Source organism: Polyodon spathula, chromosome 23 (genome assembly GCF_017654505.1).
Source record: "Polyodon spathula isolate WHYD16114869_AA chromosome 23, ASM1765450v1, whole genome shotgun sequence".
In the NCBI taxonomy this organism is placed as follows: domain Eukaryota; kingdom Metazoa; phylum Chordata; class Actinopteri; order Acipenseriformes; family Polyodontidae; genus Polyodon; species Polyodon spathula.
Genome location: NC_054556.1, coordinates 4,897,542 through 4,919,458, shown reverse-complemented (window position 1 = coordinate 4,919,458; position 21,917 = coordinate 4,897,542). Strand labels below are relative to the sequence as shown.

The following is a 21,917-nucleotide window of genomic DNA, read 5'->3' as shown; positions in this document are numbered from 1 at the left end:
TTTACCAGCTGCAGTGGCGGTCCTTCTACAAAGCTACAACCCCTAGTGTGGTGTGTTTGGCACTCTTTGAACACAATTTCATTACTTCATGTAGTGAAGACATTTTCCAATTAATAATGAAAAACAATGTATCAGATTATCTGCATGTTTTAATGAATCTAAACTGTCATTAACATATTTCAATTCTTTATTGCAGACATTTGAAAGAACCTTGAAATAAACATGATATATAATAGTCCTGATATAGAATGCACATAACATAGAATGCCTTGGTCATTTGAAACAGCAGATAAACAATATGTACACCTTTTTTTTTTTTTTAGCTGGCTTTGGTGTGTTTTAATGGTGTCTACAAAAAACTTTTTTCCCCATTGGCACACATTCACTTTATTTTCCTGTGGTGCATGCGTGCGTGCGTGCGTGCGTGTGTTTGTATTCTGCATGATGGCTGCTTGATTATCATTCAGAAAAGCATGCTTGTCAGCTGGCCTCTGTCACCCAGGTGACAATGGGATGACTCACGGCATTACGATGAGGTAACAGCAGCACTGCAGATAGACAGGCACACACAACAAGCAAACAGGGACTCCGAACTGATGGGTCTGGCTTGGGGGTTAATGGCTTGTTCACATTCTGCGGTACTGCACATTTGAGAGCCTACCAAAAATGGAAAAGGATGCTGGAAGGGACTGCTAATTTATTTAAGTTTCCTACTTGGACTCTTCTTGGTCTTTTTCTGCTTGCATATCATTTTTTCTCTGTTTTTAAATCTTTCTGACCTTTTAATGCAACCTTCATCTTAAGGTCAATATTTGAATATTATGTTAAAATCCCCATAATATCTAGGACATTATTCTCTGTTGGTTTGCTTTGCTAAGTCAGGGTAGACATTGTCTAGGTGTAACTGTCAATAGAATAATGCAGTATGGTATCCACACTCAGCTGCACTTTTACATATGTGGATATTGTTTTGTACTGCTTAGTAACAGTTTTGTAGTTACTTTTATAGCAAGGCTGATTTTTTAAATTAAAAAATGTATCTAAATAAAGTGTAAACTGTGCAAGCAATTTAACTGTAGAAATAATACCTCACTGAGAAGGAAACTGCCTCTCAGTTGGCCTTGGTGATGTTGCAGAAACAAAACCCTTTGTAAGCATGATTAACAATTACAGTGCACATGCTGTAGGCACATAAAAAACACAAGCTGCACTATTTGGTCTTTAATTAAAAGAAAGAGAAATACAACTGTTGCAGTAGCCTGTATTCCCCTCCAAAATCCTTAACGTTGCATCCTTTCTAATGCACATACTGAACAGTACATTAGAAACAAACAACATGGATTGAGCGATGAGAACATCATTTAGATCATTGAAGGTAATCAAAATGAAATGACAAACCTTGTGCATCATCTTGATCATCATTTTTAAGTTGCAAACCTTTACTGTGTCCATACATTCGGGCTAGATTTACAAAGCTTTGGTTCCAGTGCGAAGATGTTAATTTCAGGGCTCCTTTATGAGATGTTATGTTCAGGTTCTGCAGCAGTTTATTTTTGCACTTCAGTAAATCTGGTCCAGTTATTTGGATTTATTTTCTTGTTTTCAAATAGCGACCTGTATATTTAAAACATTTTTGCTTACCATCAGTAATAATACAGTACCTAATTTGTGTTGGCGTACTGGTGACGGGCTGGTAAGATTTATAAAGAATGTAATCACGGTACCGAACAAAGGCAGCAGAAGACATTTATAAGGCTTTGACTTAAAGAGTTATTGGTGATCTGTATCTAAGAATTCCATTTTTACCATCTATCCCAAAACAGCATAGATGTTTATTACAGCTGGTGTCAGTTACTGAACCAGCAGATGACCGGCCCTTGCAGTACTATACATACCAATTTCTTTAACTATATCTTTTTTCATGCTGTGCATGATTTTGGTGCACTGCAGCCTTTGGTTTGAAGCAGTTGAATTGATATTCAGAGGCTGGCATAACACACGATCACTTACTCCCACTAATGCTTTAGAAGCATGCTTACAGTAGCCCACACCATCTATGGCTAGAGAAAACGCAAGCTTAAACCCTGCAGGATTTTTTGCTGCTAAAAGCAGTGGGATTGGTATGGGGTTTTTAGTAGCTCCATTACATGTCAAATTTATATCGGGCTAAGCTATCCATGTTAAAAGTTTTTTTTCCTGTTATAGTCTAATGAGGTCAGAAAGGGATGCTGAAAGTAAAGATTCTGCATTTGATAATGTATACATAAACTGCAGTTCAGAAGAACCTTTAGTTACTTATAACTAAGTGGGATACATCCACCACGATTATAAGGGCTTGATGGCTTTTTAAAACAGCTTTAAACATTGGTAGAGTATCTATCTGAGCCCTTTCTCTAACTTCTAGGATACAAGGGTGACAAAAAAACTGTACTGAATATCACACCCTTTTACAGATGTCAGGGGAATCTGTTATATACACAGGTTGCACGTTATATAAGAGGTGTGCAGCATACTTAGTGATAGGATTCTGGAATGGTATTTTTGAGAAAGAGTGGGCGTTTACAAGCTCTGCAACCCAAGACAGCTCCAGGTGTTATACAAGGGATGTGCTTTATAAACAATGTGTGTGTTATTAAAGTCTGAACACGACTGTATTTATTTTGATAAATGGTTTGCGTCGCATTCATTCACAGCAATAGTTTGGAATAGTTTAATGAATTGGATCCCATATTCTTTAAACACAAAGAACTGGCACGAATGAAGCCCAGTTACATTTAGTAGATGTTAAATGCATTGTCTATTGCGTGGTAAGGATTACTAATCTTATTTATCATGGATGCCCCATACAGCTGCAGTTGGTTTAACATCTCAAAGAGTTACAGTACCCCCTGCAATTAATTTCCTTTGCTGTACTTGTTGTTGTCCATATTGCAACATTCTCAATATATTCGCAATATTTTTGATATTTTTTTTATTCACATATCATAGGTAGATACCCAGAGAAACTGGTATTTGTTCAACTTTTACTCGGGGGCATTCGCCAGGAGAAAAAAGATGTTTGTTAACATCCCAGTGTTTCCAGATCTATCTCCCGCCTGCAACAATTCTGGCACTCAGATCGAAATAAGTGTCGTTTTGTGGGAAAATAAAACTAGCACTGTGGCAGGAGGGAACATGATCCAGATACACTGCAATCTTTAAAAGACGTTGCTTTTTCTCCTGCCGAACACTCCCTAGTAAATGTTGAGAAATGTTTTGTCCAGTTGATTTCTGAGCCATGATGTGTGATTAAAAAAATTTAGTCAGCAATATGTTTCAAAATATAACACTGCGATACGGACAACATGGAACACAACCAACGGAACACGTAAGAGTGTTCTGTAACTCATGACACATTATATCATGACACGTACCTTGTTAGCATGAATGTCAAAACACAAACAAAAGGTGAAGTCAGAATTACACATCTGAAATATCTGAAGTGTTTCAATTGAATGAGGTGTAGGCAGTGAATCAGAGTGTTGACTACGATTTTCATTGCATGATGTCTTTTAAACTCAATGTATTGAGTGACATTTTCATTAGTTACTGTAGCTGACCACATTTATTTTATCCTACCTATGAAACTAAATCCCTCAATGGTAGTGTTATTGTATGAGGTAACACTTAAAATAAAGTATTCAATGCATTACCATATTTTAACCTTCAAAAGAAGGAGGTGTTCTGTTGAAGGATAACTCATTGCCTGTCGCTTAGGAATTCTCCATTTTCTTGTTGCAGCATGCTTTTGTCTAAACTGAAGTCAAGAGATGTTATACAGAGTCAATAGGGTCAAATATTTGTAAAAAACAAAAAAAAACAAAACTCAGATTTTGTTTTTGATTTCCCATATTTGTTGTGTTATCTCTGAGGTAGGGGCCATTCTTCTGATTGTTCTGCCTCCTTGCAAGTGTTGCAGATGGAGCTGGCATTCCTTGTCCTTTTAAGGTCTCACTTTTTTTTGATGAAGTGACGTGTTTCTGGTGGTTCATTCCCTTTACTGTCATTGTCCCTTAGGGATGCATTCAACGGAGCAGAGGGCTGTCATTTGCATTTGCTGTCTTTATTTTTCTCTCTGTTTTTCCACTTCCCATCTTCTGTCTCTTGTTTTCTAAGTGCGCCTCCACAAATCCATCTGATGTAGCAGTGATTTTGAGCCCCTTCTGTGTTCTATGGTTTACTGACAGATTTAATACCGACGAATAGCATTCCTACATTCTGTACCCTCCCCCCCACTGCTTCCCCGACATGGTACAGCCTGCAGAGGGACTCCGGTAATGTAGCTGTGCTTATCAATCCCTTACAGATGCTGAACTGTGATTACTCTGCTGTGTAATTTAAATAATTTTGGATTTGAGATGATATCTTAGCCAAGTAAGTAACGATGCTCACTGCATGAAATTAAATAAAAAAATAAAGCTATTTTTATTATCCCCTTAAAAAGAAGAATAAAAAGAACAGTGTTAGGATGTGCTTGTTTATTTGAGGAATTTGCTTCTCTCTTTCATGGGAAAAAGCAGGCAATGAGAACAGGGTGTGCACATTGTTGCCTGGGCAGGGTGATGCTTTTGTCATATGTGCCTCTCAAAAGGTCACTCATTTACAGAATATTATAGAGAATAACAATCAGATTGTGTGCGGCCAAAGGGTGATGCTATATTTCGTTGTGTCAGACTGTATGGAGAGGTGTCTTTTCATTTTAGAATGGGATTACAGCATCACCTAATTTTTTTAGTTTGCTAGAATGCAATTTATTTAGAAGTGGCACAGGGATGCTGTGCTGAGTGGTCTTCTATTCAGAGGCATGTTGTGATATAGAATGTTCTTCTGTCTTGGACTCCTGTGTTTTGTAGAAGAAGAAATTGATCCTTTTTTCCAGAGGGATGGGCATGACCCCTGGCTTGGAAGTTTCAATGCTTCAAGAGGGCAGTGAGAGAATACATGAGACTCTGTGAGTAAGGAGAGAGGCTAGTGCTTGTCTGATTGATGCTGTGTTCATTTCTACATATCCTATTGCAGAATACATTGCTTTGATGTTCCTTATATAATCAATGCAAAATGGACAGTATTGGCAAGTAATTGTATGTTTGAAAGCTATGTTGTACTGCAATGGTAACTGATTTTAGTGTTTTTAGAAATGCATTCATCTCGGTTTAAACATTTTGAAATTACCTCTAATGTGTTCAGCTAAAAGACTTTTTTTTATTATTGTTGCTGGTAAAATACAAGTTTAAAATTGTATGATTTTGTGTGTGTGTGTGTGTGTGGGTGGGTGAGTATGTACAGTATATAGATTTAATAGCCTTTTTTTGCAATGTAGAATTAATTGGTATATATTTTGTATTAACTTTAAAAGAATAAAATGCCATAACATCAGAAGGGCTCTTGATATAATACTGTTCCCTAATGGTTCACAGTACTATTCAGGGAATAGGGAGCAGGGAACAGCTTGAACAATATGCACAATAATTATAGATCATAGCTATTACAAACTCAAGGTGATCCTGTCAGCGTACTGGTTAAATTGGTCTCTAGTTGCAGGGCTGTCTTAAAGGCTTGCTGACTTGTGGGCGGCAGTCAATCTGCTTTTTAACATGTTGATTTAGTGGCTCTAAGTGGTTTGGTACAATCTTAGCTAGTTGCATTTGCATTGCATTTCCTTAACTCACACTGATAAGATAATTACTTCACAGCATATTGAGACATATTTTTAACTCTTTAAGGTAGGTGTTATAAAATACTGTTTTTCTTTTCTATGATTGAAACTTAGCAATACATTTTGAGCACTTTGCAACAGCACTGTATTAATGTCCTATAGGCTAGAATACATAGCTGAAATGTTGAAAAATGCAAAGGGGGCAATTGATGAAAGTGTATTGAATGCATTCTTTCCTCATTGCTTTAAAAAAATAAAACAGTTGAAAGATGATCAGTGACAAGCATTTCTTGATGTAAAAATCAGTTTGTAACGAGTGACATGTTGTCATTGCTGCTTGTGCAGGACTGGTTCCTGCAGGTATATTTACCATGTACTAATGCTGCTGCTTGGGTGTTTAGCAAATTGTATGCATTAAGGTTCTATCAAAATAACAGGTGTTTAGAGATTCCGTTGATATCATAAATGCAATTCTGTATCAAAAAGCATATTTTAAAATGAAACAGGTTCGTCTTTTGGCTGAACCAGTGCTAATGCATGCTTGATGTCTTCACAGATTCTATCCTTGCAGTGTATGTACTATGGATACCTTGTATTATATTTCGTATGCATGTATCCTGAGACTGTACTAGGATGTGTTACCCTCTTGTACCATTGCTTGAAAATTCCATTACCTTCATTTTTCAACCTCAGAGGGATTGAAAATGCAAGCCATTGTGTGTCTTGCATATGTAGTTGATCTGCTGGGATGCTAGTCAAGAAAACCCTTGGTTAAGTAAAACCCAGCGGCTTGTCCCTCAATGAATATTTTTTAAAAGGTTGATGAATGCATTCATCTATTACATTAAGTAATTTAATTTCTACATTCGCAGTTTGCTGTGGTTTCTCAGTGATGCTGTTTTAATTCATTGGGCTGCCCTTGAGGGACTGCTGTCCAACTATATCCATATTTCACCATGGGATGTACAGTATGGTCATTAATAATACAGGGGGCCAGTTAACCTGCATACATCAATGGTTTTAATATTGATTTGAAAGTCATTTCCTGAGAAGTGGTCTACTGTTGGGTGCTTGGTTATAATTATTTGATGCATCCATGGCATGATAATGCCTTTGTACAGGTCTGGTTACATACCCTATGAAAATGTATTATTACACCGTGTAACAAATTTTTTTTTTTTTTTGGTTCCTGGGTAGTAAGTGTTATTTCCTAATTGCGTATGCCTCAAAAGTATAGAAAATGGCTATTATTCCCCACAAACTTTGCTTTTGTGACCAGGACAGTGATATTTTGAAATTTACCTATTTTCCAGAACATTCCAGATAGATTCAGTGCTGAGTAAACTTGGAATAACTTCTAGAACTTTCTAGAACTTTCCAGTAATATAAATAGTAGTATAAATACAGGGGCCTTAAGCCCACCAGTTCAGTTTAGTTCCAGCTGCCTAAGTGGATACATATCTGCATTTTTCTGAGAGGGCATCAAGAGGCTGCAATGGTGGCATTCCTGATGGGTCTCCAAGGCGGTTTTACCAAGTTTCCCTGCTATCTTTGCCTTTGGGACAGCAGGGACACCAGGGCGCACTACCACAGGCGGGACTGGCCACAGCGGACCGAGTTCTCTGTGGGGAGGAACAACGTCAAGTGGGAGCCACTGGTGGACCCCCAGAAGGTGCTGATGCCACCACTGCACATCAAATTGGGCCTTATGAAACAATTTGTCAGAGCTCTAGATAAGGAGTCGTCAGCCTTCAAGTACCTTCAGAACTTCTTCTCTAAGCTGTCTGAGGCAAAGGTCAAAGCCGGTGTCTTCGTCGGACCACAGATAAAGAAGATCCTGGAGTGCAATGAATTCCCCAAGAAGCTCACTAGTAAGGAGAAAGCGGCTTGGAACAGCTTTGTCGCAGTGGTTCGGGGCTTCCTGGGCAATCACAAGGCCGAAAACTATGTGGAGCTGGTTGAGACTCTGGTGAAGAACTACAGCACAATGGGCTGTAGGATGTCCCTCAAAGTCCATATCCTTGATGCTCATCTTGATAAATTCAAGGAGAACATGGGAGCGTACTCGGAGGAGCAAGGCAAGCGCTTCCACCAGGATATACTGGACTTTGAACGCCGCTACCAAGGACAGTATAACGAGAACATGATGGGAGACTACATTTGGGGGCTGATTCGTGAAAGTGATTTACAGTATAATCGTAAATCCCGAAAAACTACTCACTTCTAAATCTTTTGTAGTCATTTTTGTATTACTTTAGTATAAATACATGTTAATTTGGATTCATATGTTGTTTTTTTCTGACTTTATGTGAACGAAAAGACCGTTTTCTCATTGGAAATAGTGTAAATTTCAAAATATCACTGTCCTGGTCACAAAAGCAAAGTTTGTGGGGAATAATAGCCATTTTCTATACTTTTGAGGCATAAGCAATTAGGAAATAACACTTACTACCCAGGAACAAAAAATTGTGTTACATAAGGTTATTATTATTATTATTATTATTATTATTATTATTATATTATTATTATTATTATTATTATTATTTCACAATATGACTGTTTTTTTAATAGGTTTTCAGTCATATGCACTAGCAGATCAGATCAGTAAAGTTTCAAATCTGTTAACTCAGTGGCTAGCACAAGTTTTCAGTGCAACACTTATACTGATCCTCTGTCTCAGATGTAAGGTAGCTGTACCTTGCCTGTGAGCCCCTTTCAGATCAGCTTAATGAGAACACCCACATAATCACACAAATTGCTTTGGCTGTCAAAGACAGTGTTTCAGCTGGAGTGGAGTGCACTTTCTGTTTAATGAACTTGTTTGCAACACAAGTGTATGCACAGCCATAATTAGGCACCGGCAGTGTTTCCATGCTCCTCTGAAGATATCCTGCTTGTTGACTCACAAAGTCAGCCCATGCCAATAGGAGGAGAGATCAATTATCGATTTTATTTCAATTTTTACTTCAGGATTTCACTGTATAAAGTATCAAACTACTTGTGGTTTTATCTATTGCATTATTTTTTTAAATCCCCTGAAATAAAATTGGTGGGAATTAGTGTACATATGTTGTGGCCTAACTGTACCATCTTCAAGTCTTGGAAGAGGCTGTGCCACTTCTACATACAGACAACAGATATTAATTAAAGTCCATACTTTTTTTTTTAAAGTACCATTTTACTTTTACCGTCGTGCAGATCTACTCCATTTCCAAAACAGTTTCCGAGTGTTAAAAGGCCATTGAAGATATTGCATTGCAGAGTCATTTTCCATTTAAAACTACATTTAAAATGGAGGAGAAGTTGAATGAAATGCTTTGAGTTTATTTTTTTTTCTTATACCTGTAGCTCAGTGTGGAGTTAAGGGTTGCTCAAAACAGTGGAATTAACTTTTCATGTTTAAAATAGTTTTAAAATAATACAGAAGGAAATGGGCAGTTATTATTATTTGTTTATTTAGCAGATGCCTTTATCCAAAGGGCAGTTAAAGGGACATTGACGCTAAGTGAGAATTTGAGAATCTATTTTTTTTTTAAACTGTTGTTGTTTGTATAAGAGTAAAGCCACCTACAAGATATATGAATTTGAATTCTACTTTCTATTGTCAGGCCCCTGACAATACAATTGATACAGTACATTTCTAGACACATTAGCATAGTACTCTTAACATTGTGTTCATTAAATGTTAAATGTCAACCACCAACGTTGTACACAACCGTTGCTTGCTTCAGAATGTGATTCCATCATTCCTGTTCTGAATCTTGTTCCTTTAAGGTGTGGAATATTAACTAGCACAGTGTGAGGAGAGCACGACAGGCAATGTTTAAATAGGTGTGTGTGGGAAAGGGTTTGATTGTGTGTGCATCCACGTGCCTGTGTATGAACAGGTCAGATTGTGAATACAGGGAGGAATTATAATATAATATACTGGTGATTTGTATATAGCACGCACTTCAAGATTTTTTTCAGCAGCATTAAAGAAACACTCACTATTTAGCTGAATAAATTAAATTGTCTTTCTGCATTTTTTACCAAGAGAAGACAAGAACTTTGTTTACATCAAAACGAATCCTATATACCCTTAAAAAAAATAAAAATAAAATCGTAATGGATTAAAAAAATCTGTAGAAATGACTGAATCCTGTCCCTGGTGGTAACTTATTGTGCTAGTGGTATACACGACTCAGTGGTGGTACATCTTCATCAGAGCCTCATTAACAGGTTTCTGCTATTCGTGGCTTCCTTTCATTAGCTATTCAAATTGAGCTACGAGCTGTAATAGGAACATACTGAATTCATTTCCAGCAGACGTCCCTCAAGGGTGGCCTATTGCAAAAAACAAAATCAGCTTCTTCTTGGAAGCTGGAGATAGCTTTGACTTGTGTACATGCAAAACCAATCTGTCCATTACAGCAGTTTATACTTTTTTGTAAGTAGGATAGTGACTATGGATTGGATTCAAGAGGGTTTCTATTACTGGTGTCAGTACAGAGTTAACAGATTTTTTTTATGTCTTCTGTAAGCTGAAAAACTACCAAACACCACCTGCTTTAAGAATTGATCACTGCAACATCTGCCTTTGCTGAAATCGGAGAAATCGAGGCTATTTCCATGTAGTTACTGTCAACAAACTGTGTCTGCCACTTTATCCACGGATGATTGATGTGGCTTCAACGGACTGCACACAATTTGTTGAAAGATCTGGCATTTAGGGCAAAATGCCAGTCAGTAATAGATGAGTTGAAATGGTATCTTTAGTGCATTCAAAACTGAATTGGAAGATTGTTTTGTTATATCCCAAAATGTAAAGCTCTCCAATTGAATCGCACATTAGATTAGTCTAGATATAGCAACAGAAATCTAAAGGTTTAATGCTGCACAGCCCAGAAACCCACACACTAGCACTTCCACACACATACGCACATATATATATATATATATATATATATATATATATATATATATATATATATATATATATATTATATATATAAAATATTATAAATGGTGTTTGTCTCATACATAGGAGGAGGTGTTTGTATAGCACTAGCTTTATCACCATTATGATCCAAATTTGCTGTATAACGCCTTTAAACGACCAACTTTATAGTTTTATGACAACTTTTTCATCTTTTTAGAAAAAAAAAAAAACTGTTATTAACCTAGCACTGGGATACACGGTTTGTGAAGTATGCCCTTGGTTTGGTCTGACAGCTCTCAGGTTTATTAATCACACAATGAAAATCTTGACTTTGATGGATGTCATTGGCCTACTTTTGTAATCCTAGCAAACCAGACATTGTATGGCAAAATATAATGAAATACCTGCAGCGCATTTATGAAATAATCAGTCATCGGGACCTATTTACGAAAACCTTTTTCTTTTTTTTTAAATGCACATACAGTACATTAAATACACTCCTCATGTACCATAAGAGCATGTGACCTCAGTAAAGCAGAGCTGCAGAAGCTAGCTGGGTTGACATTTCACAGTTAAGGTCTTATTCATGCTGGTAAAGTAATGTATATGACAATGACTACACTGCAGTGGTTTGCACGCTAATCCTTTATAAATAAAGCCATGAGTGATCCAAATGTAATTTCCAGACCATCGACCTGCAATGCCAAACAAATGGAAAGGTCCATTTAGACAAAGAGGAAGCTATTGTTAAAAGCACGCATACTGTTTTTCTATTTTTATTTCATTAAATTCTGAGCATTTATAGAGCTGAGTTACTGCCTTTCGTCTGGATCTCTTTGCATTGTTGGGGCCAGTCTCATATCTGTTCCTAGCTTCTACCATGGTCCCTTTTCCAGTAAGCTGTAGTGTATTTTATAAGGTATCAGGATCTCATCTCTGAATCATTGTCGAATTATTTAAAAGCAGCCCATCCATGGATTTTCATTGTGGATGTGGGAAGCATTTTTACATTAAAAATAATCATGGCAAACGAACTTGGATAATGTAAGATAGAGGTTCTAAAAGCAGTTTAAAAGTGTGGATGTATTATGTCTCACTGTTCTATACTGAGAGAGTAGTGATATTTATCAGTGTACAGCAGTGTGTTTGGAAGAGGTTTTTGTATACCATATACAAATTGATACACCTCTCCTCAGTGACTAATCTAACATGCTCTTTTATAGACATTTTGTCCCCTCTCCACCGTTTTTTCTAATTTACTGCAAACCAGTTTCAGGAGGTCTGGGAGTTTATAATGCAGATAATTGGTTATAATGTCTCAGTGCTCCATCTTGTTATTTAAAAGAGGTTGCTGGAGGAAAGGGGGAGGCCGAGGAACATTGTCTGCAGACTTTTGATGAAAGTGGTTTCAAGAATGTTTCCTTCTTCTTTAAAGATGTAACATTACTGGAGAGTGAATGACAGAAACATCCAGGGGTATGAAAGCAACACACATCATGGCAAGAGTGCATCTAGATTTAACAACATCAACTTTGCAAACCATGTGACTTTTAAAAAGCTTCCTGTTGGTGATTATTTCGCTTTGTTTTTTCCTGGTTCAGCCGAAACAAAATTGTGCTTTGTGTGATTTTAAATGGTGATTCCATTTCATTTGATTTCCTACTGTCTGCTCCCCTAATGACTGGCATGATTGGAAGTCAATCCCTGATATCTTTGATCCCATAGTGACTATCTATTCAGTGGCTGTGTGCTGGATAAAATTAATAGAATGGCTCCCTGATGATTTTGTCTCTACTCTGGAGCTTGTCAAGGGCCGCTCCTTGGTATTTTCTTCTCAAATGACCTTGTGCTGAGCTGTGTGTGTTTAGTAAAGTGGTTGCTAGTGTGCAATTCTTTTATGTAAATTGGGCCTTCACGTTCATATGTCACATCGCATTATTATCTGGCTCCCTAAAGAAAGCTATTAAATAGATATTGTACCTAATCGTAAAAAGTCAATGACAATACGCTGTGCTGGTACCCATCCTATATATATATATATATATATATATATATATATATATATATATATATATATTATATTATATATATATATATATATTATATAATATATTCATAAATTCAGATTCAGAGCTAAGCAATGGGAAAACATCAATGCATTAAAACCAGAGAACCTTCCTCTAAACAGATTGTCATGCAGTAAGAGGTGCTACCACATACTGTACCATGTTACATATGTTTTAGGCAAAGCATATAGGGGAGGCGTTTAAAAAATCAGCGTTATTGTATTGTATGGTGTAGTAAAGACAGCAAGTGATTTTCAAATGGAATTTGTTAATAAAATCAATCCAATAAAGCTTTGAAATTGACTCGATGAGGTCGATAATGAACAAATATGTCAGTCCTCCTAAAAAGCTTAATTGTCGGAGGCCACGTACATCACTTCCTTTCTCAACAGCTACACTTGTTAATCAAAATGCATGCTAACGAGATCAAGAAAAATAATTTGCTATTATCACCTACTGTTGAACAGGGAGTTGTTAGTTATTATACATGTGTACCCTTTATGTAACACTTCATTATATATTTATTAAGCTTTTTAAAATTACGATAGAACTCCCTAGCCCAATACAAAGTGGACCTGCGTGCCCTATTGTACACCTGTTCTTCGTTCGTGTGTAGATTAGATACAGGTGTTAAAAGCCAAAGACGCATTGCAAATCTGCAATCACCTGTAAGGAAATGTTATTGTAATATCTAGTATGCCGTTTTCTATACCAAGATTTCATTATTTACTCTTAGGTTTTTAATTGTATAATTCAAATAAAATCTGCAGTAGAGATGTACATATCCAGAGTTCAGATGGGCTATAGTTGCATTGATCATTTCTTTAACATTACACTGGGTGCAAATAACGGTATATCATTTTAGCGATCCGTAAGGTTACAGGTGGTTAAAGGAAGTTCATAACCACAAGAGTAGAAAAGGCAAAAATATTTTCATAACTACAAATATTGAATTATCTAGGTAGTCTTACAATACTGACCTACTAATGTACTGGTGTATTGGGTCTCTGATTTGCACATATGTTCCAGATGTTATCGGATGCATCACAAATCACCTGCAGGTTTACTGAATGGAATCCCTTCCTGTTTACGTATGTATATGCATGGTGCTGCAGTGATCTGAGTGCAACGTCTGTACAATCGATGGCTCCCATTACTCTGGGAAATCCAGCAAAGCCATACAACTCCCTTAGTCGCAAGAAGCACTGCTCATTAAGATATCAGCATTATTTCGTAAATCAACATGATTTCGGAAATCACATTAGCACGATTATTTAACAACGAAATAAGCATAACGACCGCTTGAAAAGGCCAAAATCAATGATCCGTACCGACTTGTTCATTAACACTGGAATTATCATTTACGAACTTTTGAAAATCCCTCCCATAAAGACAGAACACAAACAAGAAGACCTGATGGGATTTAGCCATAAGAGACTAGATTGTTATGCAATACTAATAGATCCCAAATCAATAAGCCATAAAAATGAACAGCAGAAGAAAAAAGAGGGTTATTCAATGTGTAGGCAATACCTCATACAGTACATTATTGCTTTAATCATATTGGAGTAATACTTGTAAAATGGAGATTGTTTGTACATTTTTTTTCTGGTTCATTCTTTGTCTAATTAAACCTTTACACAAGAGATTATGTTCAGAGTAGTTGCTGTCTTGTTTTGTACAGTGTAGGTTACTGTCAGCCATCTCATGTTTGTTATATGATGCTGTGCATTTCTAGAACTGTATGGTCTGTGCTAAATAGGTATACAGCTGGATTCGTGTCGCTTCATATAACAAACAGGAGATGGCGGATAGCAGCATAAAAAACAGGAGAGCATATTTACAGTATGGTTTAAGCCTGGGCCCAGCAACAGAATTAGGAGCAAATAATAGGGCCCAGCAAATAATATTAGGCAAGACCAGAATAACAGTTTGTTATGCACAAACATTTCATACAATAATTTACAGTCAGCGAGGTTTTTGAAAATGCTGTTGAGGAACTCAGAAGGGTGGTTTGAGAGTTATAATTTTTCAATCTATTACATTTTTTTTTTTTTTTTTTTTTTTTTTTTACTAAATAACGAAAAGAATGTACTTTTCAGATGTGCTTTGGATTTGTAAATAAGGCCCCCTTTTTAAGACAGCTCAATGTAAAGCTTTGCTTCGTGACCTTTCCTGCCACCACCTCATCCTAATTGTATTTGAGGGCTGTGCACATACTGTAGTTCTGCTCCTTGACTCATCATGTTGTGAAGGTGCAGCTGTGGCCTGACACGGTGTGTGTGTGTGTGTGTGTGTGTGTGTGTGTGTGTGTGTGATTACCTCTTTGGATGACCTTTTCCAGCAAGCGGTCCTCCTGAGGGACAGATGGAGCTGTGATTCCGAGCTGAGGAATGAGTAATGGCTGTTGGGTGGCTGCCTGTGGTAATAATAATGGTTTATGCAGGAGGATAACTGGAAGTGTAGTTGATGAGTGTGTGCTTGTTACCAGCCTAGCAGGTATCTTGCCTTGAGATGTGTTGGAGGCTGTGCATTAGCTGGATGATCACCATGTATATTTTCTCATAGAAAAGGGGATCTGCAAGGCTAACCCTTGTCATTATAAGCTATTTAGTAGAGATGTGCCTAAGGCTGTGCCAGTCTCTACAGTCTGAAATGGCCACAGCTCAAATGTGTTATACTCTGTTTTATGGGGTCCTGACTATTATTATTTTTAATATTATATTCCATTTGTGCAGTCATAAAATGACTAGCAAATAGTAGCACAGGCCAAAAAATATATATTCCCCCCCCCCACCCTGCCCACCATGCACCCGACATTTGGTAGATACAAAAATGTTTGCACCTTTAGTTAAATATGTATAAGTATAGTCTGATGATTAATAAGTATACAGAAATAAAAATAATAATAATCATGAGAAAAGGTGCTGTTTTCATTTTTGCCAGGTATAATTTTAAAACATTTGACTTCAGCTTAAAAACATTTTATTCCTGGGTTTCAGTTTATTAGAAAGTGTTGTTTTTATTTAATAATCTAAGTATGACACACGCATGATGGATTTCATCTCCACATGGCTTTCCTTTTTTTAAAACAGTTGTGCTGTACACTTAATCTGAAAACATGCCTCCTGGAGTATTCTAGTATAGTCAATAAACCTGTGCACCTGTCAATACTTGACTGGATCACAGTAAATGGTTGTTACAGTTAAATGAAAATGCCACCAATGTAAACAGATGCTAGTTTTTCTCTCCCTCACTGCCTAGCAACTCTATTTGGTATATTGCTGAGAAGTTCTTTTAAAAAGCTGCCCACCCAAGGACAGACAAAAAGGTAACATTTATTTTTGTACAAATTTGTTTTCAGTTGTTGTGTTGAAAGACTGCAGTGTAGTCTTCTCACAACGTGTTAAAGGGTGAGCAGAGAGCAAAATACCATTGAGTATAGGTGTACATGAAGCTGGTGTTGTGTTTACTGAACCATGCTCACTGTAAGATGCTGTGCATTTTCTAATCAAGATTAGATAAAGATAAATCATTATCAAATGATGATGTGATTAGCAGAACTACTCAGAGATTTGGTATCATTAAGCTAATGGTTATAGACAACTTAGGTGAGCAGCAAGTCTGGATATTTATTGTTTTTCAATGTAGGGGATGAATGAAAACCTGAAAAAAAGAAGCATTTTTATGTTTCCACAAAGTAATATTGCTCCTTGTTAGCTTTTTCTTGTTTCATGCGATTAAATTGTAATTTTTGTAACGTGAATTGAAACTTGCTCTCATCTACCATGATACTTACTGTTTACCAGTGCAAGTACTGTAGTAGCCAGTTTTCACATACTAGATTTGCATTTTTTATTTTTTATTTTTTTGTCTAATGTGCCATATACTAAAAAAATTAAGCCATGAGTAAATAAAGTAAAAAGTAAATAAAAGTATAATACTAAGAAACATTAGGTGTGTTGCAAATGAATGGCTTGCAAAATGCAGTACAGAAGCCTGGAGATGCAAAGCGGACTCCAGAAAAAGAAAATGGACTGCAAAATTGTAAATGGCTTCAATTACTGAAAAAGCGTAATCCAGCCACATAACCAAAGGTGCTACAACTTAATATGCATATTTTAATAAACTTTTGCCAAACCATGTGTTTTTTTTTTTAAATCAAAAGGCTGATTTTACTTTTAGCTAGACTGTAATTACCTTCTCAACAATAGCAATGAAAGCAGACCAATTACTGGGTTTGATTCAGAAAGGTCACAATGTGAGTGGATTTGAAAATGTGTCGTGAATTAGTTTTTCATAAATTGTGCTTTTTTTAACTCTATGCATTAATATTGGTAGTGTTCTTTACCTTCTAAAACAGTGGTGCACAACACAGGTCATGGAGGGTTGATGTCCCTCCTGGTTTTTGTTCTAACCATACCCTAAGTTGTTAATTGGACCAATTAAGCTTCTAATAAGGTCCAATAAAGTACTTTAGGGTGCAGTTGGAATAAATACCTGCCGGGACACTGGCCCCCCAGGACCAAGTTGTGCACCACTGTTCTAAAATGTTTAACAGTGGCATGTGGCATTTCAATAAAGGAGTCATTTAATACTGTATTGAAACAGTATATTATTTCAACCTGTTATGTAAAGCTTGGCTCTATAGTTCTTGTATATATTGTATAATACCCACCCAATGGCTTGTATTGTATTTTTTTGTGCACAGGCTTCCATGCTCACATTTTGTTTCAACTCTATGTGGGAACTCTTTTGGAAAGAATCCTACCGATGCTGTTGAAAACTAACTTTCCCCACTGTGTGATGACAATGTAGAAAAAATGCCAAGGTACAGAGGCTCTCAGAATCTCTATTGATTTCAGATCATGCTTTTCTGTGTCACATTTCATTTAATTACTGTCCCTGACTGCGCCTACGGCAGTTAAATTAATACATGAAATTCAATTATCTATGTACTGCTTAATTCAATAAGCTTACCTTTTCCAAGACAAAATGCTGAACTTCTCTTTTCCAACTGAAAGCGCTGGAAATTATATTATACCATGCATAGGGTACCAGTGACTAGTGTCAACGACTGTCTATAAATACACATTGTATGCTCTGCACCAAAGAGAGGAAGATAAATCTTATATTATTTATAGTAAAATATAAAAAGAAATTGGGAGCAATATGATTTTTCAGGGCCCATAAAGATCTAAGATACGTGCTAACAGCACGTAAAAGCAACTTCAAAGCTAAGTATGCTTTGGAAGTTATTTTTAACTGTTAGTGTCCTGTTCATTGCTGTACACAGCTCAGTCAATGTGTTCCCCTTTTAGTTAGAGGTGTGGCGTCTCCAGAAAGCTCAACCCTATCATTGTACTGCATGACGCACTTGGAGATGCAGACAACTGGCGTAGAATGTGTTATCTAACACCAATAGATAACACAGCCTTATGGTAAAATACAAAAACAAAAAAAACCTCTTTGTGCCTTTCCGCACTAAGTACTTTGACATGAGTAGCATTTCAAATGCCTTCCTTGTATTTGCTTTACCATCCACTTAATGCCTATTTTTGTGGACAGCAGTGTTAAAAGGGTATTGAGTTTGTATAAAAAATAAATGGACACTGTAAATGTTGACAACATTTTTGATTCAGGTCTGTTATGTTTTATGAAGGAAAATCAAAACTTTGTTTTTTTTTTTATTGCAGAGCGATACATTGTATCTGTAAAGTAGTGTGCACAGGAGATCAATGTGCATTCTCAGTGTACATTCAATTCTTGGAGATGTGGATGAGTTTAATCTTATTTCCCCTTCTTTCCACTGGGATTTACAGACCAAATCCATTAGAATGTGATGAAATACAGGCTGCTGAAGTATTCTTTGCAACAGTGAATCTTCTGTCTTCTGTGCCACTGTACGCACTTGAGTCATTGTCAACAGCCGCATAGCTGAAGGGATTTAGGATGCAGTGTGATTGGATGCTCCACTTGAAGATTAAACACATACAACTGTGGTCAAAAGTTTTGCATCACACTATAGAATTATCTAACTTTGCTTCATAAAGTCAAATTAAACCTGCTGAATAATGTTACGTTGACATATAATTGCGTACTGCTTTGTAGTTTTCCATATATACTTAATGAAAATTGTAAAAACATCGACAAATTTGATATTTCAAAAATCTGATGTGAAATAGCTACTGTTTGGCTTTTGCAATATCATTTTGTAGTTTATTTGATTACATGATGTTAAATAAAAGATCTAAATAATGTTCATATAGTTGTTATTTTTTTAATTATATCTCAATCCTAAAATTCTTGGTGATGCGCAACTTTTGGCCGTAGCTGTACTGTTTAAATATCTAAAATAAATTATACAATGAGCCTTTTTTTATTCTGTCTGTACCAGTTAACAGTTTGTCTTCATTATTTTCGCCATGGAGAAAAACTTGTTATAAAAGGGATTTTACTGTTATAAAACTAGCATGAAACAATTTAGGTTTAAACAGAGACATTGCTTTTCTCCTTGGCAAAAAAAGGGTGGCACACTTTGCACTGGTACAATCTGAATGTAAGCTGGGTCAGACTGGAGGATCTCGTGCTTTCATAGTGCATATGGTTTTATACTTGGGTGTTGTGGTTCATGGGGTTAAGGCAAAAAAGAGAATAGCAGCTGTTTGTTGAATCCATGCAACATGTCAGTCAGGCTGTCTGGCTGCCTCCCCTGACAGGATCAATTGGAGTGAGCCTGGTAACTTTGAGTGTGTGTTCTCGATTTTGTTTCTTTTTAGGACATGCAACAAAGTGTCCTTTAGGCATAGATCAGCTCAGGAAACCCATGTGATGTCAGTCTTGTTCTTTAGCTGAAATCTGTTAGAATGTTGTTTTACAGTACATGCATTTTGTTTTGTTTTTCAAGTGGAAGGTTGCTACAGTTATGGACACAACCACAGTTGAGTAAATATAGCCCACGTTCAATAGAATGGTTTCAGTTTTCTTCAAACATTTTTTTAAGACCGTTGATGCTGGTTGTGCAAGATAGCCAAACTGTTTTTAGATTATCAACTGGTTTCACTTATTCTGGACTACCTAGTAAGGTAAGTTAAGATTAGTGTGAATTGAGTTCTGTGGAACTAACCATTAAACTGTGAAAAAAAATTACAGTTAAAGCAGAAGGCAAAAGGCAGAAAGGACAGAGAAAACTAACTATAGTCAGTTCAAGAGCCATTCACTGCTAACAACAGTGTAGAAGTTCTTAAAAAGAGGAACATAGTTAAATATGAATTATACCCTCAATTAAAAAATAATTCAAATTAAACCTTACCAGGGTTTGCTGTGCTGTCACATTTGATTTTTAAAAATGTGTTTACAGAATGTAGTCACAAATCAGTAAAGAAATGCCCCATGGGTTTTTTGCAGCCATGGTAACACCGGCGATGTTAAATAAACTGGAATCGTGGGATGCAATAGAATCATGCTTTGGATGACTTAGTACATATATGAGGTATCATGTTATATACTATTGCCTTTAATATCACTGGAATTACCAGTGACGCCAATGGTACCGACGTATAAGGGGTATGAGAACTACCACGTAATGACTCAACTTGTGTGTGTGTGTGTGTGTGTGTGTGTGTGTGTGTGTGTGTGTGTGTATATATATATATATATATATATGCAGTAGTTGTAAAAACTCATACAACAATCATACTTTATATTAAAAAAATATCACTTAAATAAAAGCCTATGCTTGGTGATGTGAAGAATATAACAAGTATTTTTTAGGCACTTATGTAAAAGGCTTACCTGCCTATAGCAATTCATGTTGCCATTCTTGAAAAGCTCACTGTCTGTTTCAAGAAAAGTGGCTCTATGCAACACACTGCCATGCATAACAAAACAATAAAAAAACACAAACAGGCCTTTAAGCACTATTCTGTCCTTACTAGCTATTCATCTTTAAAAATGGAATCGACTTGTTAGCAGATTTATTCAGCGTGTTTGAATGGAGCTTTCACTGTGATGCATTCTCCCTGAAAGCAGGTGTCGTAAAAGCCTCTATAATTGAGTTAACTGATGTGCAGACCTGCTTGGTAATGTACCGGAGTTTCATTATGAATCTTGCTGCATGCAGCCTTTAAATGTAATCATTTAGCCATGCATTTCCTACATTTGAAGAATGTGACAATAATTGAAAGGCCTGTTTATTTCTTAATTTTGCGACTGTATATTGTCGGTATTATTTCATAGGTCAAGTACAGGGCGCTGCATTTACTGATGTGCTACCGGATCAAACAACAGAAATTTGTGACGGTTTTTCAATGGGTGATTGATTGTGACTCATAAGCCATACATAACTGTAAGTACAGCTGTAGGATTCATTGTGGTTAAATACAGATAGTTTAAAAAGCTGACATGTCAATTATGAAATCAATCAAGCAGTGGGATTGTGTCTCTGTGTGCACTGTACAGAGGAAGGATGGCTCTCGGACCAATTCATGTTGTCAGTATCATATTACTCATATAGATCCATATGTACTGTTGAAGGTTTGGTTCAGCTTTCTAAGGTTACCAGTGCTGGCATGTAACAGAGCACCTTCATGAAATATTACTGATGTATTGCAATAATAAACAACATTGTTTAATGCAAACCGTTCAATTTTATAGACCATTTTAACTTGGGATAAATTACCACAGCAACATAATTTTGTGGTGGCTTGAATAAAAGTGAAACGTGAACATTGTTAAGTAATTGGAATTACTGATACTGAAGTACCAAAGATCATTTTATGTATATAGATTTTTGAGATTTATAATTTAAAGCTACAGACAGTGAGTACTATAACAAATAATGGTATGCATGTTCAAGTTAGGAGAAGAGCTTTTAATTGTCTCCTTTTGACTGAACTTTGTTGATGCTGAATACGACCTAAGCCTTACTGGGAGTAGCAAACATTCCTAATTCTTGGTTTAAGATTTCTTTAACCTGTTTAAATCCCGTAATACGAAATACAACAGTATTGGGAGCAGGATAAGAACTCAAAGATTAAAAAGAGAGCAGATGGAGACAGAATATTACATTTCTCACTGGTGTGTGGGAGGCCTCATAATTCTAACTAAACATACAATTTGTGGAGGAGATCTGAATAATTGTTTAGCCTTAATTGGGAAACTCATTATTAATGGTATATATATATATATATATATATATATATATATATATATATATATATATATATATATATAT

The 21,917-nt window shown here is 36.3% G+C and overlaps 1 protein-coding gene across 16 annotated transcripts in view; it reads left to right on the top strand.

The window, feature by feature from the left end:
* The window catches only part of LOC121298017 (plasma membrane calcium-transporting ATPase 2), a 153,102-nt gene that overhangs the window by 50,948 nt on the left and 80,237 nt on the right, over positions 1-21,917 (top strand). Inside the window, exon 1 of one of the 16 annotated variants that reach the window (XM_041224714.1) lies at positions 4,361-4,413. The exons of 14 other annotated variants lie outside the window; for them this stretch is intronic. The gene's annotated coding sequence lies outside the window, so the exon portion shown is untranslated. Of the gene's footprint in view, positions 1-4,360; positions 4,414-4,917; positions 4,991-21,917 lie in introns of those variants that run through there. One more of the 16 variants, XM_041224713.1, reaches the window with a different exon arrangement.